The sequence below is a fragment of the Arachis hypogaea genome, chromosome 16, assembly GCF_003086295.3.
Source record: "Arachis hypogaea cultivar Tifrunner chromosome 16, arahy.Tifrunner.gnm2.J5K5, whole genome shotgun sequence".
Lineage (NCBI taxonomy): Eukaryota > Viridiplantae > Streptophyta > Magnoliopsida > Fabales > Fabaceae > Arachis > Arachis hypogaea.
Window position 1 is genome coordinate 60,887,072 of NC_092051.1, and position 26,197 is coordinate 60,913,268.

Sequence of the window (26,197 nt, forward strand, 5' to 3'; positions counted from 1 at the left end):
ATATACGCTAAAATCATCCATAAAAACTTCCATACAGTTCTCAATCAGATCAGAGAAAAGACTCATCATGCATCTTTGGAAAGTAGCAGGTGCATTACATAAGCCAAAAGGCATTCTTTTATAAGCATATGTTCCAAAGGGATATGTAAAAGTGGTCTTCTCCTGATCTTCAGGAGCTATGTGAATCTGGAAATAGCCTGTATAACCATCTTAAAAGCAATAATGGGATAGTGATCCTTGTGAGTGGCTTGGTTGAGACACCTATAGTCAATGCAAACTCTCCATGAATTCTGCACTCTAGTTGTTAGGAGCTCTCCGTGCTCATTTCTTACTGTTGTGACTCCAGACTTCTTGGGCACCACTTGTACTGGACTGACCCATTCACTGTCTGAGATGGGGTAAATGATATATGCTTCAAGTAGTCTGGTTACTTCTTTCTTGACAACTTCTAAGATGGTAGGATTCAATCTTCTTTGAGGTTGACAGGCAGGCTATGCTCCCTCTTCTAAGAATATTCTGTGTTCACAAACTTGAGGGCTAATTCCTACTATATCTGCCAAGCTCCATCCAATTGCTTTCTTATGTTTTCACAGCATACTGAATAGCTGTTCTTCTTGTTGAGAAGTGAGTTCCTTTGCAATGATGACTGGAAACTTCTGCTTGTCCTTAAGGTAAGCATACTTGAGGTGTGGGGGAAGGGGCTTTAATTCTAATTTTTGCTCACAGCTAGGCTCTGGATCATCCGAGGCTGGTGATAATGGTAAAGTATTCTCATTGTTTTCAGAAAATGTCCCCACACTTGGACCTTGCTCCATGTACTTCTCTTCTATTTCTTCCTGGTGAACTTCAGCTATAGTTTCATCAATAATGTCGCATTGGAAGATAGAATGATATTCTGGAGGATGCTTCATAGCTTCATTTAAACTAAAACTCATTGTTCTGCCATCTATCTCAAAGGAGTAAGTTCCTGAGAATGCATCCAGCTTAAACTTTGAAGTCTTCAGAAATAGTCTTCCAAGCAGGATTGATGATGGTCTTCCTGAGTCATTAGGGGGAATTTCCAGGATGTACAAATCAATGGGTAATGTGAGCCCCTTAATGCTCACTAATACATCTTTAGCAATTCCAACTACTGTAATAATGCTTTTATCTGCTAACACAAAACGAGCTACCGACCTTTTTAAAGGAGGAAGCCTCAAAATATCATATATAGACAATGGCATTATACTAACACATGCTCCTAAATCACACATGCAGTCAGAAAAATTTACACCTCCAACGGTACATTTAACCATACATGGACCTGGATCACTACATTTTTCAGGTATATTTCCCATTAAAGCAGATATAGAACTAGCTAAAGGAATAGTTTCTAATTCATTGATCTTATCTTTATGTATGCACAAATCCTTTAGAAACTTTGCGTATTTAGGTACCTATTGAATAACATCAAAAAGGGAAACAGTTACCTCGACCTTTTTGAATATTTCTACCATTTTGGGGTCAAGTTCCATCTGCTTTCTGGGCTTCCTTGTAAGTTGTGGAAATGGAATAGGAATGGTTCCCTGTACAGCTTCTGCATCCTTTGGTGTTTCATTCTGTGGTTGAACTGCTTCTTCTTCAACTATGTCTTGTATGTCCTCTTCCTCTTCAGCATCTTCCACTTCCACCACATCCTCTGTTGGCACATTTTCTGGTGGGCTTGGCTCCTCATGGTTCCTTTCCTGCAGTGTGCTTCCGGACCTTAGAGTGATGGCATTGATGCCACCCTTGGGATTGGGCAGTATTTGAGAAGGAATTCCACTGGAGCTTGAAGGTTGATGTGTGAAATTAAGTGAGGAATCCATCCGGGAGACGAGAGCTTGTAAAGTGGCAGTCAAGCCATTCAGACTAGAGTTCAGTTGAGCCTGCATGTCTTGTTGTCCTTGCGCAAGAGAACGGAGTATCTCGTCATTTGATGAGGAATTAGAATAAGTGATCTGAGGAGCTCGTTGTTGGTTGCGCTGGGTTCCTTGTGATTGTCTTAGGTGAGGTGCTCTGTAAGGTTGATTCTGATTCTGCTGTTTGTTGTTGTTATTATTATTCCACCTCTGGTTTCCATTGTTGTCTCTACCTCTTCTGTTATAGTTATCCTTCCAGCTATGGTTAGAATTATCTCTCCAACCTTGGTTGGAGTTTTCTTGCCATCCATGGTTACAGTTGCCACCTTGGTTGTAGTTACCACCTTGTTGATTGTATCCTTGATTTGGGCGGTCATAGAAGTTGTGAGTGGCTGCCACAGTGTTGTCTTCCTATTGGAGCTGCGGACATTCATCAGTATAATGACTATAATCAGCACAGATCCTGCATACTCTTTGTGGAACTAACTGTTGGCTTTGTTGTGGTGAAGGCTGAGCTTGTTGTGCCTGTTGTTGATTTAACTGCATCTGTTTCAGTAGGTTGGTCATTTCACATATACTCTGGGTCAGAGCAGTGGTTTCTTTGCTAGAGGAAATTTCTGCAACAGCTTTGGGATGGTTGCGCGTCTGTTTGTGATTCCTAGTGGACTCAGCTAAGTCACTGATCAACTGCCATACTTCATCTGCGGTTTTGTACTTTTTCAAAGAACCATTACTGGCACGTTCCAGTGTAGTCTTATCCTGGGAGTTCATGCCTTGAGTGAAGTAGCTGATCAATACTAGTCTATCAATCATGTGATGGGGACATGCGCCTAGAAGATTGTTGAAGCGCTCCCAATATTCGTAGAGTCTCGGATTTGCCCTGAATAATAATTGAAATCTCCTTCCTCAATCTATCAGTAACTTTAAATGGAAAGTATTTTTCAAAACTTCTCTTCTAAGTGTATCCCAGTTAGTAACGGTCGCTTCAGGCTGAGTGTAGTACCACTCCCTTGCCTTTCCCTCAAGAGAAAACGGGAAAGCAGTTAACAGAATAGAAGTTTCATCTGCACTATGATGCCTAACAGTAGAACAGGCTGTTCAGAAATTCCTAAGGTTCTTGATAGGCTCTTGAACAGGTAAGCCTTGAAACTTGGGCATCAAGTTAATCCGTACGGTCTTTGGTTCAAAATCTGCAGCTATGGTCGGGTGATGCACTTGATACAGCTGCAGTGTAAAATCTGGGGCTCCAGCTTCCTGAAGGATAATTCTCCTAGGTGCTACCATGGTATCTACACGTGAATCAACTGAATCAGTAGTAAAGGAGCTTGTTTCGCTCTCAGATGACGGTTCAGATTCGCCCTCAGATGAGACTGGTGAATCGATAATAATCACTTTACCACCCTCAGAGGCTAACCGACGTCGAGTTCATCTAATATGTGAAAGAGTTCTTTCAATTTTAGGATCAAATGGGACTAAACTCGGATCAGGCAATGAACGCATCATTCAATGAGAAAAACAAATAGCTCATGGTAACAGAAATAAAAATAAAATATGCAAACAAAAATAAAATATATACACTAATTAATAATTTAGCACACTATTGCAACTCCCCAGCAACGGCGCCAAAAATTGGTGGACCGGCAGAAGTTAACCAATTAAGAGATTTTAAATAAGAATATAGCGTTGCACGTATAGCTCTTAACCAGCTAAGATCAGCCTCACCAATTTAAAAAGGGTTGTCACAAATTTTAGAAATAAAAATACTGGGAGTATGAGTCCCAGGTTGTCTCCCAACGAGTTGCAGGAAAGAGTGCTATTTTATTTAACTAGAATTTTTCCAAAGGTTTTGAAAGTTGGATAATAATGAGCAATTGATTAATTATAAATCAGAGCAATAAAAAATATATTAAGAATAATTTTTTGATATTCTAAATAAAAAGGCCTTGACTGGGGGAATGATTAATTGGAAGTTCTATCCTTGTTGGAATCTTCTCAAATGTAGTGTAAAGAGGTTGTTGTTTTCACTTAGTGAACCCTTACTAAATAAAAGAAAGTCAAGTGATTGAGCTAACTCTTACCCGCAAATCCTAGTCCTCTCCCTTGGGAAGGTCTAGCGTTAATAGGTACAGAATTAGCCAACAACGTCCGATTTAACTAGGCACTTGAGCATTCCAACTCAAGTGTCTCCTCTTAATCAACCCCCATGTCAAGTAAAAAATCTACTCCATTGACATGGAATTAATACTCATAAAAATATAAGAAGACATAATTAAACAAAATAAAATAGAGACTTAAAATTAATTAAAAATAAAAGTAACTTTATATACTAATAAACTTAAAATGTAACATACTTATTTGAATAGGGTCAATGATCAACTGAAAAGAGTAAAGGAATAAGGAAACAAACTAAAGTAGTGTCTCCACAGAGGTAATGGCTCTTCAACATCCACAATCAAAAGTAAAAGCATAAACTATCAATGTCACACTAATCTAGATTCAGATCTAAAATTGAAGTAATCCTAATGTGATGAATCTGAATGTGTGTGGATGCGTGTTGAGTCTCAGCATGTTTCCTAGGTTTAGTATGTGTTTCTGGGCCGAAAAATGGGTCAAAATGCGGCCCGAAATCACCCCCAGCGTATTCTGTTATTTCTGCAGATCGCGTAGGTCACGCGTACGCGTCGTCCACGCGTTCGCGTCATTCAGCGATTTTCCTTGTCATGTGTTCGCTTCGTCCACACGTTCACATCAGGCGTGCAGACTTCAATCCACGCGTTCGCGTCGCTGCGATTTCTTCATTTCACACGCTCGCGTGAGCCATGCGCTCGCGTCAGTGTTCGCTGGTCATCTCCTTGGTTTCTTGTGTTCCTTCCATTTTTGAAAGCTTCCTCTCCATTCTCTAAGCCATTCCTGCCCTATGAGGCTTGAAATACTTAACACACGGATCACGGCATCGAATGGTATAAAGGTGAATAAAAATACATAATTAAAAGATCTCTAGGAAACTAGTTTTCAACCATGGACAATTTTTGTGAAGGAATTGTAAATACATGCAAATCATATGAATAAGTAGGTAAAGGCTTGATAAAACCACTCAATTAAACACAATTTAAATCATAAAATAATGGTTTATCAGGGACACCAACCTTAAATTCAAAAATTAAGGAGAATTAAAATAAGCTAATTTCGAAAATTAAAATAAATGAAATTAAATAAAACTAAAGCAAAAGCCTAATCTAAGCAGTCAAACAACTAGTAGTTGTCAATCACAGTCAATCCCCAACAACGCCACCAAAAACTTATTGCAGAATTCAAAGTCCACAAACTAACCGACAAGTGCATCGGGTCGTACCAAGTAATACCTCAGGTGAGTGAGGGTGGATCCCATGAGGATTGATGGACCAAGCAATGATGGTTGAGTGATTCACTTAGTCAGACAAGCATAAAATGGTGTTTGAGAGTTTAATTGCATTAAGTAGTAAATTTAGAGAATTAGAAAGCAAGCAGTAAACGGGTTGTGAAGATTATATAAGAGAACAGTTAAGGTTTCAGAGTTGTTTATTTTCCAGATTTCTATCTCTTACCAACTATTTTAATCATGCAAGATTCAATTCATAGTAAACTATATTTGACTAAACCCTAATTCCTTAGTAATTTAGTCTTCTCTAACCTAATTAACTGCCAATTCCTTGGTCACTTAATTTCAATTAGAGGTTTAAGTCCAATTCTAGTTTATGGACCACAAAAACCCTAATTACCTAAATATAAGAGGATTATATGTCGTATATCCCATTAAATCCAGATAATTAGTGATTTAGGAGAGTTGAGGGAATTTGATCAAGAAGTGGATTGCATCAACAATGATTTTTTGTCAACCTTGATCAACCCCTCAATGATCTTGAGGAACCTTCCACTCTTGAGTTTGAGAGAGAAAGGGAAGAGCTAGAAGAAAGTGGTGAGGAAGAGGTAGATACCCAAGAAGTGGAAGCAATTGTGCAAGAGCTTAATAGGATGACTCCACCCCAAGGACAAATTGAGTGGGTAACAATATCTTCAATGAGCTTCATAGGTCCATATCAATATGATCTCTTGGGGACGGATTATCAACTAAAGGTTCTTTTTGGAGTGTTAAACGATGAAGGAATGGGTGTTGGTTGCAATAGGAATACAAGGTATAAATGGTGCAAGATACAATTAGGAGGATTCCAAGGTTTGAGTGAGTGCTTAAAAGGTGAGTCAAGAGGTTGTTCATCCAATGGTACAAGTGAAAGTCAACAAGAGGATGACAGAGGAACCAAAGTGTGGGATCCGGGCATACAACTCCACAACAATCAATTTTGGATCCCAATTTCTTGCTTGAGATTGCTTGAGAGCTTGATGTACTTCGTTTGAGATCCTGGAGAATTTTTGAAGAGCAAACATGGGTTGCGACTCAATGATGAGTGGAAGCATAAGCCGCCATGACACAAGCTTCACTCAAAAGTCCAACTTAAGGACTTTGAACCAAAGTGCTAGGTGGGAGACACCCTACCATGGTAATATCCTTTCAACTCTTCTTTCATGTAGTTTCTATTTATTGAATTTTGTCTCTTTAATTAGCTTAGTTTGATTGCATTCTAGGATTTAAATTAGTTGCATTTTATATTTGATCATGTGTTGTTTATGAGTGATATGTTTTGGGGTTGAAAACCTTTGATTGATATCGTGGTTGGTGCCTTAGAGGCTTTAAAAATGTTGCAGAAACGAGTTCTGTGCGTGCGCATAGCCTTGTGCATACACACACTTCCCCTGTTTTTCCCCATCGTGCGTGCACACAGAAGTGTGCGTACGCACACCTATTTGAACACACTCTGTTCGCAGCGCTAGCACCCTCTATGCATGCGCAGCCCACCACATTTTCATTCTGTACGTACGCACAACACTCCGTGCATCCACACACATGGACAATATACCCTATTTAAAAAAAAGAGAAAGTGTTCTGTGCGTGCGCACAGCCCTGTGCGCACGCACACGTCTTGACACCCCCTCTTCCAACAGCGTTCGCATGCTCTGTGCGTATGAAAGTCCTCAATTTTTGCTGGTGTGCGTACGCACACATACTTGTGCGTACGCACGAGTCGCTTTTTGGGCAGTAATTTGAAAGTTGCCCTGTTATGCCACTCCTCAACCCCCTTCTTCTCTCCGTCTTTCTTCTGCTACCTCCCTACCCCAGCCGATCCTTTCTTCCGACCACCACCGTCGCCGTCCGATCGCCGCCATCGGCGCCGGAACCACCACCACCACCATCTATCTGTCTCTATTTCTTCTCTTTTCTTCTTCTTCTCTTCTTTCTATTATTTCTTCTTTGTTATTTCTTTTTCTTCTCTCTTTCTTCTCTTCTCCGGCGAAGTTCGATCACCGTGAGCCTCGCAGTGGCTAACATAAGTGCCACTGTTACCTATCCTTTTCTTTTTTATTCTTCATCTTTTCAATTTTCTTGTTTCAATCTTCTTTGTTGTGATTAGTTGCTTGCTTAATTTATATTTTCTTTATTTTATTTTGGTATTCATGCTTAAGTTTTGCCTTGTTGTTTATTGCATTGCAATTGTTCAATTTTAACTAATAGGTTGTTGATGCTTGAATTTTTGCTTGGATTTGGTGAACATGTGCACCGCATACCATGTGTTTGTCATAATGCCTGAATGAACTTTCTTTTTAATTCATATGTTGTCATGACCATATATATTGGACTATACCGTTGTTTAGCATTCTAATAAAAAATTGTGCATTTTTAATGATTATGATGTTATTTGGGATTGAAATTTCAATAATGTACTTGTTTAATGCTTTGAATTGCTAGCACTAAATTGATTTAGAGAGTGACATTTGATCTCTTATTTGGGGCAATTTTTAACAAGTACATATTGAAGCTAGTGAATTGAATGGAATTGCTTGTTCATCATGGTTTTTAAGTAAATATAATCAAACCACAAGGTATTTGCTCATTGTTAATGCTTTGCATTTGTTTGAGTTGACTTGACTTGATTTTTATCAAGACTTGCCACTTTTTGTAGCAAGCACCTTCCCATGTGATTATTGCCTTATTCTTAAGGATGAATAGGTAGTTTCTTTTCATCATTGAATTGGTTATCGCTTGTTGTGTTATTTCATTAATCTCGCGCTTTCACTTGCACAACTTCAATATCCAATAATTCCTACATTCAATTCACTCTTGTTGTAGATGCCTAAGTTTGCTTATATTTAATTGATACCCATTCATTGCTTGCATCTTAGGCCATTTAATTGAGGAACTCATGCTTAAATTTTGACTGTGTGGATGCCTTTTTCACTGACCGTTGTGTGTGTCCCAACCGCGCAGATAATCAAAATACACACATGGATCATCATTTTCATAATTCCACACCACTATACAAAATTCCTCAATTAGATGCTTATTTACTCTCTCCTTTACCCTTTTGTGCTACTCGCCCTATGACGCCGAATTATACTTTATTCATTCTTTTTTAGGATGAGACAAAAATGCAAGGAGCCAGGGAAGGAGGAGGACACTGAGGATGAAGATTCCAAGAATGCATTGGACTTGGCAATTCCACACAACCCAAACCCCTGCATCCACCAACTGAACGTGGAGCTCTTGAGAGACATTATCCCCAGATTGTGTTCGTGCACGGAGGACCGTGCAACGCTTAAGTGTGGGAGAGGATTCCTCATTTTAGGGCATAAACTTTCTTTTCTGAACACTTTGCACTTTATTTTTGTTTTTTTATATTATGTTTCTTGTAGATATTTAGAGTGTTTTTGATTGTTGCATTGCATTTTCTTCTAGTACATATATCTTAGACTATTCATAATTTATATCTATTGCATTTTGCATCTTTTGCATGGTATATATTTTATAGATAGAAGTTGTGATTGGATGTTGTGAATAGTATAGCACCTAGTTCAATTTTGTCCTAATTGTTCATGTTAATTTTTGCTTGTTGAAAATTAGGAATAGAACTAGGGAATTTTGAAAAATTTGCATCTGTCATAATATACATACATATAGGAAATAAGTTTTGGTGAAAAATAACAAATTTTTCAAGAATTTTGTTCAAGGACATTTTATTGAATTGATTGAGAAAATTGTTTTCAAAATTGCTTGAAAGAGTTTTTTATGGAACATGGAACAGTAAAGAACAAATACCTTGTGAGTTTTTGAGCTATATTGAGTGGTTACACATTTTAACCACTAATTTTGTTCATTGTGCGTTATATCGCTTCTATGATTGTAATCTTAGTTTTGCTTGATTCTCTATTTCCAATTATTGATGTTTTGAATTGCATTGAGCATGATTGAGGCCATCTTTGATAAAACCTTACTTTACCCATATTTCCTACCCTTTGCATCTACCATTGTTAACCCCCTTTCAGCTTTATTTACCCCGTTGTTCTTGATATTAGCACATCACAACTTTAAGCGAAAAACCATGACTTACCTTGGATTGTATCCTTGATTAGCTTAGGTTGAAGGAGTGTGTTCTATTTAAGTGTAGGGGAATTTTGGGAAACATTGGTAGTAAATGAAATTGTGCATTTTTGGGTATTTCATTGAAAATTTTGGAAAATGAGAACAATCATGTATTGACTACTAAAACCAAATGCGTTTCATTTAAAAAAATCATCATCATAAAAAAGGGATGAAAGTTATCCCAAAGAAAAGAAAAAATGAATAAGAAATGCATATGTGATTGATAAACCACTATTTTATGGTTTATCTTGTGCTCAATTGAGTGGATTTTATCAACTCTTTACCCACTTATTCATACTATTTGCATGATTTTACATTTGCCTTCCCGATTATGTGCTTTAATTGAAAACATGTTTCTTTGATCTTATATTTGCTTATTATTAATCCTCTATTATTACCATTAGATGCCTTGATATGTGTGTTAAGTGTTTTCAGATATTATAAGGCAGGAATGGCTTGGAGGATGGGAAGAAAGCATGCAAAAGTGGAAGGAATGCAATAAGTTGGAGAAATTGCTAAGCTGTCTAGCCTGACCTCTTCGCACTCAAATAGCTATAACTTTAGCTACAGAGATCCAAATGATGCGGTTCCAGTTGCGTTGGAAAGTTAACGTCCGGGGCTTCGATTTAATATATAATAAGCTATAGTTCCTCTGACACTAGGTGACGCGACCGCGTGATCTATGCGGCCACATCGCAGTGACGGAAATCCAGCATGGCAAAATTCGAAACCAGCGAATTTTGGACTGTTTTTGACCTAGTTTGCGGCCCAGAAAACACAGATTAGAGGCTATAAAGTGGGAGAATACATCCATTCATAGAGAGGCTCCGATAATTCACAATTTTAGGAGTAGATGTAGTTTTTAGAGAGAGAGGTTCTCTCCTCTCTCTTAGGATTAGGATTTAGGATTTCTCTTAGTTTTAGGAGTAGCTCTCAAACCCAGGTTCTTTATTTTTATTTATTTTCTCAATTTAATTTATGAACATCTATGCCAGATTTAATTTCTTTTGTTAATGCAATTCGAGGTATTTTCAAATTTAAGATTGCTTTGCTTATATTGATGCTTTTAATTTAATTTAGATATTTTTCTCCCTTTTGGCTTTGGTTAAATAATTGGTAACACTTGAGTTGTCAAACTCAGGAGTGGTTGAAATTGGCAGATTTCGCTTTAGCTAGGATTGCTCTAACACTAGTCTCTCCACAGGAGTTGACTAGGACTTGAGGATCAAGCTAATTAGTCCACTTGACTTAACTAAGTGGGATTAAAATCCAATTCTCATCACATCTGATAAGGATAACAAGGACAGGATTTCCGGTTCTCATACCTTGCCAAGAGTTTATTTTACAGTTATTTATTTATTTTTATTGCTCGAAAATATACCTGTGTGCATTGCCCAAACTTCCAAAACCCCAATTTACAAACTCATAACCAATAATAAGAACATACCTCCCTGCAATTCCTTGAGAAGACGACCCGAGGTTTAAATACTCGGTTATCAATTTTAAAGGAGTTTGTTACTTGTGACAACCAAAATGTTTGTACGAAGAGATTTTTGTCGGTTTAGAGACTATATCTACAACGCGACTATTTTTATGACATTCTTTACTGGCAAAAATCTCGACGTCAGTGATGTTAATGATAAATCATACATGAGTGTTTGTGAAAAAAGAGATGATGGAAGGTTAGGATTGCATTTTACTTTGATTTGGTTGATATAGGTTGAGTGGGATACTTAAACTAATCAAAGATTCAAACCATTTTAGTCCACTTAGCCATACTTATCCCACCTTGACCCTAACCCCATTACAACCATATGAAGTCCTCATGATAATTGCATTCATGCATCACTTGTTGTTGATTGTTAGATGAAAAGCAATTCCTTGAAAATATGATTAGAGGTGACTTGAGTGATTGAAACCCTAAACACCGAGTTATTAGAGTGCACTGATGAGCGGATAATTTATACGCTTTTTGGCATTATTTTTAGGTAGTTTTTAATATATTTTAGTTACTTTTTATTATATTTTTATTAGTTTTTAAATAAAAATCACATTTCTAGACTTTACTATGAGTTTGTGTATTTTTCTGTGATTTCAGGTATTTTCTGGCTGAAATTGAGGGACCTGAGCAAAAATCTTATTCAGAGGCTGAAAAAGGACTGCAGATGCTGTTGGATTCTGACCTCCCTGCATTCGAAGTGGATTTTCTGGAGCTATTGAAGCCCACTTGGTTCAATCTCAATTGTGTTGGAAAGTAGACATCCTGGGCTTTCCAGCAATATATAATAGTCCATACTTTGCCCGAGATTCGATGGCCCAAACCGGCGTTCCAAGTCAGCATAAAGATTCTAGCATCAAAATGCCAGAATTGGCATAAAAGCTTGAGTTAAATGCCCAAACTGGCACAAAAGCTGGCGTTTAACTGCAAAAAAAGTCTCTACATGTAAAAGCTTCAATGCTCAGCCCAAGCACACACTAAGTGGGCCCGAAAGAAGATTTCTGCATTAACTACTTGATGAATTAATGTGGAAGATTTCTACATACCATAGATTAAGGTGTGGAGCTCTACTGTTCTTCATGAATTAATGCAAAGTACTATTGTTTTTCTATTTAATTCACGCCTACTATTTCTCCAAGATATACTCTCGTACTTAATTCAGTTAAGTCAGAATGAAGGGGTGACCCGTGACAATCACCCAATCTTTGTTACTTCTTTAGCCAAGGTCACGTGCCTGACAACCACAAAGCGATCTACATGATGTTTAACGTAGTCATTGGACGACAGCTGGAGTATATTCTCTTGGGTTTCTAATCTCAGATTAGAACCTTCGTGGTATAGGCTAGAATTATTGGCGGCCATTCCTGAGATCCAAAAAGTCTAAACCTTATCTGTGGTATTCCGAGTAGGATCTGGGAAGGGATGACTGTAACGAGCTTCAAACTCGCGAGTGTTGGGCGTAGTGACAGACACAAAAGGATCAATGGATCCTATTCCAACATGATCGAGAACCGAGAGATGATTTGCCGTGCGGTGACAGCGTATTTGGACCATTTTTACTGAGAGGACGGGAGGTAGCCATTTACAACGGTGAAACCCAACATAAAGCTTGCCATGGAAAGGAGTATGAATGATTGGATGAAGACAATAGGAAAGCAGAAGTTTAGGAGGAACAAAGCATCTTCATACGCTTATCTGAAATTTTCACCAATGAATTACATAAGTATCTCTATCCTATTATATATTTTATTCATCTTTTAATTATCAATTCTTCATAACCATTTGAATCTGCCTGACTAAGATTTACAAGATGACCATAGCTTGCTTCAAGCCGACAATCTCGATGGGATTGACCCTTACTCACGTAAGGTTTATTACTTGGACGACCCAGTGCACTTGCTGGTTAGTTGTAGGAGTTGTGATAAAGAGTTGTGATTACAATTGTGCATACCAAGTTGTTGCGCCATTGATGATCACAATTTCGTTCACCAAGTTTCTGGCGCCATTGCCGGGGATTGTTTGAGTTTGGACAACTGACGGTTCATCTTGTTGCTCAGATTAGGTAATTTTATTTTATGTTTAAGTTTTTTATTTTTTATTTTGAAAAAATAAAGAGAAAAAATTAATATTTCTATTCTGTTCTTCGGAGTTTTTAAGAATGAGTTCTAGAGTTTCATGATGATTTGTTGAAGTCTGGCTGGTTGTGAAGCCATGTCTAAATATTTTGGACCGAGGTTTCAACTTATCACCACAAGAGCTTGTTGATTTCTATCAATCTTGCTGTTGAATGTAATGATCTGCTAAAGCTTGGCTGGCCATTGGCCATGTCTAGTGTTTTGGACCAGAGCTTTCATTGAAAGCTTGGCTGGCTAGTAAGCCATGTCTAATTCCTGGACCGGAGTTTTAGACTAACATTGCATGATTCCTAGAATTCTCATTAAAAATTTTGAATTCCTTACTTTCTCTTTTTCCAATTAATTTTTGAAAAATTACAAAAATTTTAAAATCACAAAAATAAAAAATAATTTGTGTTCCTTGTTTGAGTCTAGTGTCAATTTTTAAGTTTGGTGTCCTGCATGTTTTATTTATTCCCTGCATTTTTCGAATGTATGCATTTTGTTCTTCATTAATCTTCAAGTTGTTCTTGATGATTCCCTTGCTCTGATCTTTAAATTCTCTTGTTTTGTGTGTTTAGTTGTTTCTCATTTGCATTCTCAATTTGTTTGTGTTTCTAATATGAAAATTTCTAAATTTGGTGTCCTGCATGCTTTGTTTATTTGATCTTAGTTTTCCATGATTAGTTTCATTTTGTTGTTTCTCATCATTAAAAATTCAAAAAATTTTCAAAATTATGTCTTTTCAAGTCAATAATACAGAGAATTGAAGATTCAGAACATGCAGTAGAGGAATTACACAGAAAAAGCTGGGCGTTCAAAACGCCCAGTGAGGAAGGAAAACTGGCGTTTAAACTCCAGTCAGGGTACCTGGCTGGGCGTTAAACGCCTGAAAGGGTAGTATTTTGGGCGTTAAACGCCAGAATGGATACCATTCTGGGTGTTTAACGCCAGGATGGCACAAGAGGGAAGATTTTGTTTTTAATTCAAATCTTTTCAAATTTTCATAATTTTTCAAAATCAAATCTTTTTCAAATCATATCTTTTCAATCATATCTCCAAAATCAATTTCTTTCCATTTTCTAATTTTTTTTACTATTTTCGAAAATCCTTGCTAACAATTAGTGATTTGATTCAAAAATTTCTTCTTTGTTAAGAAAGGTTCAATATTTGAATTTTAGAATCATAGCTTTTAAATTTCTTGTTAGCCAAGACATTAATTTTAAAAAAAAATTAAATCTTTTTAATTGTTTGTCAATCATATCTTTTTTAAAAACCATATCTTCTCAATCATATCTTCTCAACCACATCTTTTTCAAAAATGATTTTCAATCATATCTTTTTTATTCCTAATTTCAAAATCGTTTTCAAAATCACTTAACTACTTTCTCAATTTCAGTTTTTGAAAATCATCAATCAATTTTTCAAAATTTTTTTTAATTATTTCAAAATCTTTTTAAATTTAATTTTGAAAATTCTTCCCTTCTTCTCACATCCTTTTATTTAAGGACGAACACTCCTCCACTATTAGCAATTCAGACTCTCTCTTTATAAGTTCGAATTCTCATCTCTACCTTCTCCTTCTATTCTTCTTTTCCTCTAACAGCTCAAGGAATCTCTATACTATGACATAGAGGATTCCATACTTTCTTCTCCTCTCTTTCATATGAGCAAGAGCAAGGAAAAAGGAATTCTTGTTGAAGCTGATCCTGAACCTGAAAGGACCTTGAAGAGAAAGCGAAGAGAAGCTAAAGCACAACTCTCTAGAGAGGACCTAACAGAAATTTTTAAACAAGAAGAAGCTACGGCAGCCGAAAACAACAACAATGCTAACAATGCAAGAAAGGTGCTTGGTGACTTTACTGCACCTACTCCCGACTTCTATGGGAGAAGCATCTCTATCCCTGCCATTGCAGCAAACAACTTTGAGCTTAAGCCTCAATTAGTTTCTCTAATGCAACAGAATTGCAAGTTTCATGGACTTCCATTGGAAGATCCTCATTTGTTCTTAGCTGAATTCTTGCAAATCCGTGATACTGTTGATGAGCGGATAATTTATACGCTTTTTGGCATTTTTTTTAGTATGTTTTTAGTATATTTTAGTTAGTTTTTATTATGTTTTTATTAGTTTTTAAACAAAAATCACTCTTCTGGTGTGTTTTTATTTAGTTTGTGTGTTTTTCTATGATTTCAAGTATTTTCTGGCTGAAATTGAGGGACCTGAGCAAAAATCTGATTCAGAGGCTGAAAAAGGACTGCAGATGCTGTTGGATTCTGACCTCCCTGCACTCAAAGTGGATTTTCTGGAGCTAAAGAAGCCCAATTGGCACACTCTCAATTGCATTGGAAAGTAGACATCCTGGGCTTTCCATCAATATATAATAGTCTATACTTTGCCCAAGATTTGATGGCTCAAACAGGCGTTCCATGTCAGCTCAAGAATTCTGGCGTTTAACTCCAAAACTGGCACAAAAGCTGGAGTTAAACGCCCAAACTGGCACAAAAGCTGGCGTTTAACTCCAAGAAAAGTCTCTACACATGGAAGCTTCAATGCTCAGCCTAAGCACATACCAAGTGGGCCCGGAAGAAGATTTTTCTGCGTTAATTACTCATTTCTGTAACCCTAGGCTACTAGTTTTCTATAAATAGGAACTTTTGCTATTGTATTTTCATCTTTGGACGTTTAGTCCCACCCCTTTGGTCCTTGGTTCGATTCTTGGGTGAAGCTCTTTGGCTATTTTCTTCTCATTTTTCTTCCTTGGGTCATGAGTTCGACTCCTTGAGGTTTCACTCCTTGGATGTTCATCTTGAATTAATTTGGAGAGGTCCCCGATAAAGTTCATTTAATTAACTGAGCTTTATGCCATTTCCTTGCTTTCTTTAGTGCTCAGTTAACTATTTGAACTTAGCTTTGTACCTTGCCTTCTCCTTTCATTCCTTGTGAAGCTCAGTTCATTTTTCCACCTTAGCCTTCCTTCTTCCTCAATGTTGGAACACTTTTGCTTCCCTTGGGGTACGCTTTTTGCTTCCTTTGGAACGTCCCTTAGGCCACGCTTTTCTTATTTTCTTCTTTCTTCACCTACAAGCAATCAAATCAACCAATCAAAGTATCACCAAATTCACAAGGTTTATAAATCATTAAAATTCAATTAAATTCAGCTTAAACCTCATGATTTATCATCAATTACATGGTGGTTGATTGATTCAAAGAAGTCATGCAATTTCATTCCAAATTACTTACTTAGAATGCAAGAAAGTGCATAAATCCTAATAAAAACAAAGAAAAACGCTAGTGAAACTAGGCTAGGATGACTTGTCATCAACAGCTCTGCTGGAGGATCTCTTCATCTGAAGAAGACGCCTGCAGAAGCCCAGGAACTCATTGAGATGGTTACAAATAACCAATTCATGTACACTTCTGAAAGGAATCCTGTGAATAATGGAACAACTCAGAAGAAAGGAGTTCTTGAGATTGATACTCTGAATGCTATATTGGCTCAGAACAAAATATTGACTCAGCAAGTCAATATGATTTATAAGAGTCTGTCCGGAATGCAAGCAGCAACAGGCAGTACCAAAGAAGCTTCATGTGAAGAAGAAGCTTATGATCCTGAGAACCCAGCAATGGAAGAGGTGAATTACATGGGAGAACCCTATGGAAACACCTATAATCCTTCATGGAGAAATCATCCAAATCTCTCATGGAAGGACCAACAGAAGCCTCAACAAGGCTTCAACAACAATAATGGTAGATGAAATAGGTTTAGCAATAGCAAGCCTTTTCCATCATCTTCTCAGCAATAGATAGAGAATTCTAAGCAGAGCCAGTCTGACTTAGCAACCATAGTCACTGATCTAATTAAAACCACTCAAAGTTTCATGATTGAAACAAGGTCCTCCATTAGAAATTTAGAGGCACAAGTGGGTCAGCTGAGTAAGAAAATTACTGAACCCAAGCAATACAGAAGAGAACCCAAAAAGAGAGTGCAAGGCCATCAACATAACCCACACGGCCGAACCTGGAGAGGAAGAAGAGGCAGTGATTTCCACTAAAGAAAACCTCAATGGACGTCCACTGGCCTCCAAAGAGTTCCCTAATGAGGAACCATAGGAATCTGATGCTCAAATAGAGGCCATAGAGATTTCACTGAACTTACTTTTGCCATTCATGAGCTCTGATAAGTATTCTTCCTCTGAAGAGGATGAAGATGTTACTGAAGAGCAAGTTGCTAAGTACCTTGGAGCAATCATAAAGCTAAATTCCAAGTTATTTGGTAATGAGACTTGGGAGGATAAACCCCCCTTGCTCACCAAAGAACTGGATGACTTGACTAGGTAGAGATTACCTCAGAAGAGACAGGATCCTGGAAATTTCTCAATACCTTGTACCATAGACACCATGACCTTTGAGAAGGCTCTGTGTGACCTAGGGTCAAGTATAAACTTCATGCCACTCTCTGTAATGGAGAAGCTAGGGATCCTTGAGGTACAAGCTGCAAGAATCTCACTAGAAATGGCAGACAATTCAAGAAAACAAACTTATGGACTTATAGAGGATGTCTTGGTAAAGGTTGAAGGCCACTACATCCCTGCTGATTTCATAATCCTAGACACTGCGAAGTGCATGGATGAATCCATCATCCTTGGCAGACCCTTTCTAGCCACAGCAAAAGCTGTGATTGATGTTGACAGAGGAGAATTGGTCCTTCAAGTGAATGAGGACTCCTTTATGTTTAAGACTCAAGGTTCTCCTTCTGTAACCATGGAGAGAAAGCATGAAAAGCTTCTCTCAATACAGAGTCAAACAAAACCCCCACATTCAAACTCTAAGTTTGGTGTTGGAAGGCTACAACCAAACTCGAAGTTTGGTGTTGAAAGACCACAACCAAACTCTAAGTTTGGTGTTGAGAGGCTCCAACCCTGCTCTGACTATCTGTGAGGCTCCATGAGAGCTCACTGTCAAGCTATTGACATTAAAGAAGCGCTTCTTGGGAGGCAACCCAATTTTATTTAATCATATCGATTTATTTTCCATTGTTATTTTATGTTTTCTGTAGGTTGATGATCATGTGAAGTCACAAAAACAACTGAAAAAGCAAAAACAGAATGAAAATAGTATTAAAAATAGCACACCCTGGAGGAGAAGCTTACTGCCGTTTAAACGCCAGTAAGGGTAGCAGAATGGGCGTTAAACGCCCAGTCTGGCACCATTCTGGGCGTTTAACGCCAGAAATGGGCACCAGACTGGCGTTTAACGCGAAAAAGGGGCACAGAGCTGGCGTTAAATGCCAGAAATGGGCAGCAACCTGGTGTTTAACGCCAGGATTGGCAAGCAAGGGGCATTTACACGCCAATATGGTACAGGAATGAGAAATCCTTGACACCTCAGGATCTGTGGACCCCACAGGATACCAACCTACCTCATCTCTCTCTCTTCTTCACACCTTCCCATTACACCCTTCTCCAAATACACTTCACCAATCACCTCAATACCTCTTCCCCCAAAACCCTCACTTATCAAATCCTACCCCCTTCTCCATAATTTCTTCACTAATCCACATCCATCCATCATAAAACGTCAGCTACCTCACCATTCAAATTCAAACCACTTTCCTTCCCAAATCCACCCATACATGGCCGAACCCTACCCCTCTCTCCACTTCTATATAAACCCATCTTCACTCATTCATTTTCACACATCATACATACTACTTCTCCCCCTTGGCCGAACCACAAAACCCCCTCCATCTCCTCCATTTTCTTCTTCTACTCTTTTCTTTCTTCTTTTGCTCGAGGACGAGCAAACCTCCTAAGTTTGGTGTGGTAAAAGCTAAAGCTTTTTATTTTTCCATAACCATTTATGGCACCTAAGGCCGGAGAAACCTCTAGAAAGAGGAAAGAGAAGGCAAAAGCTTCTGCCTCCGAGTCATGGGAGATGGAAAGATTCATCTCAAGGGTGCATCAAGACCACTTCTATGAAGTTGTGGCCTGTGGCTAGGGGATGGTTGAAGTTCATCCAATGTTCAATTATTCTCACTAGCAACTGATCTAAAGTTACTATAGACCAGGCTATCATGATCCATAGCATCATGATTGGAGAGGAAGTAGAAGTTCATGAGGTTATATCCCTAGAACTCTACAAGGTGGCGGACAAGTCCTCTACTTTGGCAAGGTTAGCCTTCCCTCATCTCATTTGTCACCTCTGCAATTCAGCTGGAATTGACATAGAGGAAGACATCCTCATTGATGAGGACAAGCCCATCACTAAGAAAAGGATGGAGCAAACAAGAGAGCCCACTCATGGACAAGAGCATGAGGAAATTCCTCATCATGAAATCCCTTAGATGCCTTAAGGGATGCATTTTCCTCCACAAAACTATTGGGAGAAAATCAACACATCCCTAAGAGAATTAAGTTCCAACATGGGACAACTAAGGGAGGAGCACCAAGAGCAATCCATCCTCCTCCATGAAATTAGAGAAGACCAAAGAGTCATGAGGGAGGAGCAACAAAGGCAAGGAAGAGACATTGAGGAGCTCAAGCACTCCATAAGATCTTCAAGAGGAAGAACAAGCCGCCATCACTAAGGTGGACCCGTTCTTTAATTTCCTTGTTCTTATTTTTCTGTTTTTCGAAAATTATGCTTTACGTTTTATTTATATTTGTGTCTTTATTACATGATCATTAGTATCTTAGTGTTTATGCCTTAAAGCTATGAATGTCCTATGAATCTATCACCTTACTTAAATAAAAAATGTTTTTAATTGCAAAAGAACAAGAAGTACATGAATTTTAAATTTTAAAATAGTTTAATTATTTTGATGTGGTGGCAATACTTTTTGTTTTCTGAATGAATGCTTGAACAGTGCATAATTTTGAATTTTTTATTTATGAATGTTAAAATTGTTGGCTCTTGAAAGAATAATGGAAAAGGAGAAATGTTATTAATAATCTGAAAAATCATAAAAATTATTCTTGAAGCAAGAAAAAGCAGTGAATAAAAAGCTTGCAAAAAAAATATATGCAAAAAAAAGGGGCGAAAAAGAAAGAAAAAGAAAAAGCAAGCACAAAAAGCCAATAACCCTGTAAACCAAAAGGCAAGGTTAAAATAAAAAAGGATCCAAGGCTTTGAGCATCAGTGGATAGGAGGGCCCACAGGAATAAAATCCTTGCCTAAGCGGCTAAACCAAGCTGTCCCTAACCATGTGCTTGTGGCGTGAAGGTGTCAAATGAAAAGCTTGAGACTGAGCGGTTAAAGTCGTGGTCCAAAGCAAAAAGAGTGTGCTTAAGAGCTCTGGACACCTCTAAATGGGGACTTTAGCAAAGCTGAGTAACAATTTGAAAAGGTTCACCCAGTTATGTGTCTGTGGCATTTATGTATCCGGTGGTAATACTGGAAAACAAAATGCTTAGGGTCATGGTCAAGATTCATAAAGTAACCATGTTTAAGAATTAACATACTGTACTAGGAGAATCAATAACACTATCTGAATTCTGAGTTCCTATAGATGCCAATCATTCTGAACTTCAATGGATAAAGTGAGATGCCAAAACTGTTCAGAAGCAAAAAACTAATAGCCCCGCTCATCTAATTAAGAATGATCTTCATAGATGTTTTTGGAATTCATTGTATATTCTCTTCTTTTTATCTTATTTGATTTTCAGTTGCTTAGGGACAAGCAACAATTTAAGTTTGGTGTTGTGATGAGCGGATAATTTATACGCTTTTTGGCATTGTTTTTAGGTAGTTTTTAATATATTTTAGTTACTTTTTAATATATTTTTATTAGTTTTTAAATAAAAATCACATTTCTGGACTTTACTATGAGTTTGTGTATTTTTCTGTGATTTCAGATATTTTCTGGCTGAAATTGAGGGACCTGAGCAAAAATCTGATTCAGAGGCTGAAAAAGGACTGCAAATGCTGTTGGATTCTGACCTTCCTGCACTCGAAGTGGATTTTCTGGAGCTACAAAAGCCTAATTGGCACGCTCTCAATTGCGTTGGAAAGTAGACATCTTGGGCTTTCCAGAAATATATAATAGTCCATACTTTGCCCTATATTTGATGGCCTAAACGGGCGTACCAAGTCAGTATAAAAATTCTGGCGTCAAAACGCCAAAACTAGCTTAAAAGCTGGAGTTAAACGCCTAAACTGGCACAAAAGCTGGCGTTTAACTCCAAGAAAAGTCTCTACACGTGAAAGCTTAAATGCTCAGTCCAAGCACACACCAAGTGGGCCCGGAAGAAGATTTCTGCATTAATTACTTGATTATGTAACCCTAGGCTACTAGTTTTCTATAAATAGGACCTTTTGCTATCGTATTTACATCCTGGAATCATACTTTTTCATCTTGGAATACATTTCATCTTTGGGAGGCTGGCCATTCGGCTATGCCTAGACCCTTTTGTTCTTATGTATTTTCAACGGTGGAGTTTCTACACACCATAGATTAAGGTGTGGAGCTCTGCTGTTCTTCATGAATTAATGCAAAGTACTATTATTTTTCTATTCAATTCACGCCAACTTCTTCTCCAAGATATACTCTCGTACTTAATTCAGTTAAGTCAGAATGAAGGGGTGACCCGTGACAATCACCCAATCTTCGTTACTCGCTTAGCCAAGGTCGCGTGCCTGACAACCACAAAGTGATCTACATGATGTTCAACGTAGTCATTGAACGACAGCTGGAGTATATTCTCATGGGTTTCTAATCTCAGATTAGAACCTTCGTGGTATAGGCTACAATTATTGGCGGCCATTTCCTGAGATCTGAAAAGTCTAAACCTTGTCTGTGGTATTCCGAGTAGGATCTGGGAAGGGATGACTGTGACGAGCTTCAAACTCACGAGTGTTGGGCGTAGTGATAGACGCAAAAGGATCAATGGATCCTATTCCAACATGATCGAGAACCGACAGATGATTAGCCGTGCGATGACAGCACATTTGGACCATTTTCACTGAGAGGACGGGAGGTAGCCATTGACAACGGTGAAACCCAACATAAAGCTTGCCATGGAAAGGAGTATGAATGATTGGATGAAGACAATAGGAAAGCAGAAGTTTAGGAGGAACAAAGCATCTTCATACGCTTATCTGAAATTCTCACCAATGAATTACATAAGTATCTCTATCCTATTATATATTTTATTCATCTTTTAATTATCAATTCTTCATAACCATTTGAATCTGCCTGACTGAGATTTACAAGATGACCATAGCTTGCTTCAAGCCGATAATCTCCGTGAGATCGACCCTTACTCACGTAAGGTTTATTACTTGGACGACCCGGTGCACTTGCTGGTTAGGTGTGCAGAGTTGTGATAAAGAGTTGAGATTACAATTATGCGTACCAAGTTGTTGGCGCCATTGATGATCACAATTTCGTGCACCATGCACACACACCTAGTGAGGGTTCAATTACTCGATTCTATGTTTCCATTCCTCTTATCATGTATTCTTGCAAGTTGCTTCATTTTGATGAGTTCGATCAACTCTTTAGATTTTGGTTGCATTGGATTATTTCCTTGCTTTGCCCTATTTAACTATACTTGGTTAGGAATTTGGTTGTTTGTTTTCACCAATTTGATATAGATACTATAGATAGATATACAGGTATAGATAGATATACATAGTTGCATTTAATAAGTTGATTACCCCTTTTTGATCATTCTCCTTATTGGTTTAGCATGAGGACATGCTATTGTTTAAGTGTGGGGGAATTGATGAGTCCATATTTGATGATATATTTTGACTCAATTTGGATGGATTCTAGCACATGAACTCACACTTAAGCACCAAAATAGCATACTTTTGTGTTTTGTCCCCAATTTGGACCTAAATATGAAAACATGCGTTTTTGTGCCTAAATTGAGCAATTTAGTTCCACTTTTATTCCATTTGGTTCCATGACATGTTTGTTGAGTGATTTTAGTTCAATTAGGAAAGAATGGATATCCAAAAGTGGAAGGAGACATGCAGAAGGGAGAACACATGAAGAAAACAAGGAAAATCACACACAGACAAGTGTGCATGCACATAAGCTTGTGTGTGTACGCACAAGAGAGAATTTGCATGTGTGTGTGCACGAGTACCTGTGTGTACACACAGGAGCCAAAAATAGCAAGCTGTGCATACACACACATCTGTGCGTACGCACAGGTCCCTGCACATAGTTGCATTAATGAAACACGTGCTTCGCGATTTTGGGGGCCTTTGGCCCAGTTTTGGAAGGCACAATGCTGAAATTGAAATGCTATATGAAGGGGATATCAACACATATGAAAAAAAAGCTTTCATTAGGTTAGATTAGGTAGAAAATGCATTAGGAGTAGGAGTAAAGTAGATTGCTCTCTTAGCGTTTATCAATTTCTATTGTAGCATTTTATAGCAAGCTTTGATTTTGGATTTTGCTTCTTTAATTGTAAGTACTCTCAATTTCCTTTTTGATTATAGCACTTTTACTTCCATTTCCTTTGGTTCAAGTTACATTGTTCATATTTGCAATTTTGAGTTTCTTGAAGTTTCGATCAATGAATTTTATGTTTCATGCTTTTTTTATGTTTGATTGCTTGTTTATGTTTGGTTTTGTTGATAGTTGGTTATACTTTTACATGTTACCTTGCAATTTTCCATATTTTACTTTTATGCACACAAGGTGTTTGTGAAAATGCCAACCTTAGATTTTGAGTAGATTTTCCTACCTTGGCTTGTGGTTTGAGTTCCAGGGATACTAAAGTCGTAATGTCCGACATTTAGTGGTAATTCTTGGGGAGTTAGTTGACTCTTCTTTCCATTGACGCTAGCCTTTTATCAACTAGTTTGGTAAGTTAGTTAGGACTTATGGATTAAGGTCAATTATTCTTGCTTGACTTACTCCTTGATGGTTGGGGTTGACTAAGCGAGATTAACTCATGATAATTACCATAGTTGTGGTTATGGCAAGGATAGGATTCCCTGGATTCTCATTCCCAAGTCAAGGCTTTTCATACATTTATAGCATTTTCACTAGTTTTGATCTCATCTTCTCTTTAATTGCCATAATAACAATTTTGCTCATCTCTTAGTTCTTTTATTTCTTAAGTTCTTTTAATATTTCGTTCTTTGATTCAATAAAACCCCTTTTAATCCTCTACAACCGAAAAAGAAACACTCTCCAATTGCATCCTAGGGAAGAACGACCCGAGGTTGAATTACTCTTGATCTCGGTTTATAATTGATTTGAAATTAAACTTTGGTAGAGGATTATTTTTTGGTCTAGACTATACTTGCAACGAGAATCTATATTTAGTGAAATTCTAGACTAACAATAGATCTCCTATCATTCCTCACTGGCGTTCAACGCCAGAAAGCCTACCTGGTTAGGCGTTGAACGCCCAGTGAGGGGTTCCTTACTGGCATTCAATGCCAAGAAGCCTGGATGTTTGGGCACTGAATGCCTAGCCAGTGCTCCCTGGATGGTGTTCAATACCAGCTCTGCTCCCAGGATGGGTGTTGCACGCCCAGCGAGGGGTTCCTCACTAGCGTTTAGCGCTAGGCTTGCTGCCAGATTGGGCGTTGAACACCCAGTGAAGGCTTCTTCACTGGCGTTTAATGCCTTCCCATTCTCCTCCTTCACTGGCTTGAGTGTTTATATGATGTCCTGTTTCGCTCATGTAAACTCCTTCTGTGAATGCCCTTTGCTCGTCCAATAGTTATGCCTGTTCTATTTGTCTTCGATGCATCTCATGTATGTGCGCCCCTTGATGTGCTTGGATGTTGATTAGCCTCTGGGTGGATTCTTGTTGCTCGTTTTGCCTTTGTTCCATCCTGTTGAATGTTTCCCCCCATTGTTGTCCTTGACTTAGTTGTTGTTCCATCATTTGCCTTTGCCACTTACCTTGCTGAGTCATCCATCTTGAAAGTGTTTCCTCTTGCTGCCCCATCATCTGTAGTTGAAGCTCTTTCTGTGCTCCTTGGCTTTCCAAATATTGTCTAGACAAGCCATCAATGGCCTCCTGCAATTGGTGCATGTCCAAGGTCTGTTGTGCTTGACCCTCTAAGACTTGTCCTTCCACTACTTGAGGGGCTATTTTCTTCCTTTGCTTCCGCTGAGGCAAAGGGGATGCTACAGCTTTCATCTTTCGTACAGTTATTGGGATGCCTTCCTTTATCCACATGGGGTTCTCATCTTCAAAAACTACCCCAGCTTTCTTGCATATTCGGTAAATAGTGCTGGGGTAACCTAACGTTCCTCTTGAGTCGCTTTTCTCTGCCATTTTTCTAATACCTTCAGCTATGAGTTCATGAAACTTGATTTCTCCTCCCTTCAGTATACAGTGCACCATTGTGGCTCTCTTGACATTCACCTCCGAGTTGTTTGCAGCTGGGAGATTAGACCTTCTTACTAGCTCAAACCACCCCTTGGCTTCAGGAGTGAGATCTGTTCTCTTGATGAACTTTGGGTTATTTCCCGCACCCATTTCCCAGTCAGCTCCTCGTACACAAATATCTTGCAGAATCTGGTCATAATTGGGGTTGTCCAATCTTGAGTGATAGCTTTCTTCTTCAAATTGTATAGACCGTAGCTTCAATGCCCTCATGACACTCATAGGACCAAAGTCCACCATCTTTCCTCTCACAAAGCTCGTGTAAGACTCATCCTTCTTATCATATCGAACCGCATTTGCATAAAATTCTCTTATGAGATTTACATTCACCTTAATAACCGGGTCAGTGAGGAGCTCCCATCTTCTCCTTTCTATCTTCTCTGTGATTTCGGGGCACTCAGTCTTTGTAACTTGAAATCCCAGCTCATAAATGATTTCCTTATCAACCATCCACCCGTATTGTAATGCATGATGCAAGCTTCTAAATCTCCTTTCATCATATGGGTGTTCTTCCATGGGTTCCTTTCCCTTCCTTCTTTTAGAACCCGAAGACGCCATGAATGATAGTTAATATGTGAAGGTGGTAAGGTTGTAGAGACTTTTGATTGTTTAGAGTTTTATGGCAATGAAGAGAGTGAGGGGAGGAATGTTTATAATCGAATAGAGGGTGTCTTGTACCGAAAGGAAGAGTGGTGAAGGGTGTGTGATGACAATGAAGGGTGGTACGGACAAGGGTCGTTTATATAGAGAAGTTGTGAGAGAATGGAGGGTGTAGATTGATGAAGTGGTCACTTGATGGATGGTTGGGGTTATGCATGGCTAGAAG